Source organism: Grammomys surdaster, unplaced genomic scaffold, assembly GCF_004785775.1.
Source record: "Grammomys surdaster isolate TR1022 unplaced genomic scaffold, NIH_TR_1.0 232, whole genome shotgun sequence".
In the NCBI taxonomy this organism is placed as follows: Eukaryota; Metazoa; Chordata; class Mammalia; order Rodentia; family Muridae; genus Grammomys; species Grammomys surdaster.
Genome location: NW_021604677.1, coordinates 1,017,019 through 1,019,546, shown reverse-complemented (window position 1 = coordinate 1,019,546; position 2,528 = coordinate 1,017,019). Strand labels below are relative to the sequence as shown.

The 2,528-nt window shown below is 43.6% G+C and overlaps 1 pseudogene; it reads left to right on the top strand.

The window, feature by feature from the left end:
* The first annotated feature begins 1,509 nt into the window (after nt 1–1,509).
* LOC114626265 lies at nt 1,510–2,310 on the top strand (annotated as a pseudogene).
* The last annotated feature ends 218 nt before the right edge of the window (nt 2,311–2,528 follow it).

The following is a 2,528-nucleotide window of genomic DNA, read 5'->3' as shown; positions in this document are numbered from 1 at the left end:
CACAGACCAAATCAAGCTCATTAAGAAGAAAAACCAAAGTATGGGTGCTTTGGTCCTTCTTAGAAGGTGTAACAAAATTCTCAAGGGAATAAATACGGAGACAAAGTGAGGTACAGAATCTGAAGGAGGGGTTGTCTGGAGACTGTTTCACCTGGGTATCCATTCCATGTACAGTCACCAAAATAGATGCTGATGTGGATACCAAGAAGTGCATTCTGACAAGAGCCTGATATAGCTGTCTCCTTAGAGGTCTGCCAGAGCCTGACATATACAGAGGCAGATGCTCACAGCTGATCATGTGGTTCCCAATGGAGGAGTGAGAGAAAAGACTGAAGGAGCTGAAAGGGTTTGTGGCCCCATGAGGAGAGCAACAATACCAACCAACCAGAGCTCCCAGGGTCTAAACCACCAGCCTGAGGGCACATAGAGAGGGACCCATGGCTCTAGCTGTATATGTAGGGGAGGATGGCCTTGTTGGGCATATGTGGAAGAGGAGATCCTTTGAAGGCTGGATGCCCCAGGGTGGGGAATTTGAGGGTGGGGAAGTTGAAGTGGGCAGGTAAGTGGGGGCACATCCTAGTAGAAGCAGGAGGATGGGGGATGGGATAGGGGGTTCCTTGGTGGGGGGTTATGGGGTAAGGGTATAACATCTGAAATGTAAATAAAATATCCAATTTTTTAAAAAAGAAGGTATATTGGTAGGATGGAGCAGGAAAATTATGTATACCTGGTAGACTTGTGGGTTTTTTCTTTTTTCACATTTGACCTGGAGGCTATACCTTTTCTCCTTGAGTCTGAATCTGATGCTTTTGCTTCACTACACAAATGAGTCACTTCATTCATTTTCACTTAAATTTAATTGTAAGTGTTTAGAATAGATCAGGAAAAAACTGATATTCTTACAACACAGATTTCTTGATCTATTTGTTTAAACAAAAGGGAAAATTCAGTTCACAGAAAGACATTCATTTTCATACCAAATTTTCTTAATATGAAAAAGTATAATTTTATAAACTTGTTATATGCCTGTATGTGACAAAGTTTGATAAACAAGAAGACAAATAAATTATATTTAGTAGATATTATATATACTTCAGCTATAAGAAATCTAGGTTGAGGTAGCTACAAGGAACATTTTATTGTATTCTGTTCTCACATACATACTCACATTGTTTGAAGACATTGCATTACATCATATTACATTATTAAATTAAATGTTTGAGAATTTTTTGCAGAGATGAGATAATCTAGACAGGCAAGAAGTGGTATATAAAAAGCTCAGCACTTAGAATGTATCTGTATTCAAAACTGAGGGTGAAGGACAAAATCTACTGTTTGCTTTTTTCAAATACTTCACCTGGCAGGAGCCATCTGCATTACACATCAGTGGCATCACTTGAAGCTTTATTTGAAATTGAAGTAAAGCCTTCCTAAGGGCAATTTTCTTACTTATTTTCCTTTATTTTAAGAATGAGTTGACCACACTCAACAGTCACAGTCTTCTGGTTCATGACTCACAATGGAAACCTCAATGTGAAAGCCAAGTTTGAAGCTAGAGTTTCAGCTTTCTACTATGCCCCTCAGGCCAACGACTGCCTGGTCTTAAAGGAACAATGGATTCGAGCTAAGTGTGAAAGACAAGAGTTTATGGCTGATGAGAAGGCTGTCTCACTTCCAGGGTAAAGCCCCAAAGGCTGTCATCAACATCAAGGACTTAAATGCCACCTTCCAGACAGAGAAGATTGGACATCGCCACGGGCTGCAGATAACCTATAGGAAAGAGGGCCATACCAGGAACCGGTTTGTATATCACGATAGTGGAAAGGAGATAGTGGACTGGTTCAATGCTCTCCGTGCTGCCCTCCTGCAATACCTAAAATTGGCCTTTCCTGATCTCCCAGAGTCTGAGCTCGTGCCTCTCATTACCAGGAACTACCTCAAACAAGGCTTCGTGGAGGAGACTGGTCCAAAGCATAGAGAACACTTCAAGAAAAGATGATTTGCCTTGGATTCCCAGGAGTGGAGGCTGCTGTATTATAAGAACCCTCTGGATGCTTTTGAGCCAGGCCAGGTTTTTCTGGGAAGCTATGAGCAGGGATATGAAGTATGGGAAGACCTGCCCAAGGGCATCCGAGGGAACCGTTGGAAGGCTGGACTTCATCACTCCAGAGCGGAAATTCATCTTTACCTGTCCCATTGAAAAAGGAACAGCGAGAATGGCTAGAGAGTCTGCGGGGTGTCCTGTCCAATCCCTTGTCACCCCTTTACCTTCTCACCACATCAGCAGAGAGTGGCTGTGGCATGCGGTGACCTATTTCGGAGGATCTGGCTGGCTACTGAGCACCTGAAGTCCTGGAGAAGTGTTCACATCAGCCCTGGTTGTCCAGAAGGAGGTCCTGAGATCAGCAGCTGCCCTGTCAGTGAGCTCTGTCAAGACTCAGGGTGTGGTTGATCCTCCGGCTCCCTGGGCTCCTTCCAGCAAACATTTCCCAGTCACGAGGAGCTGGTACAGAGAATTCAGCTCTCCA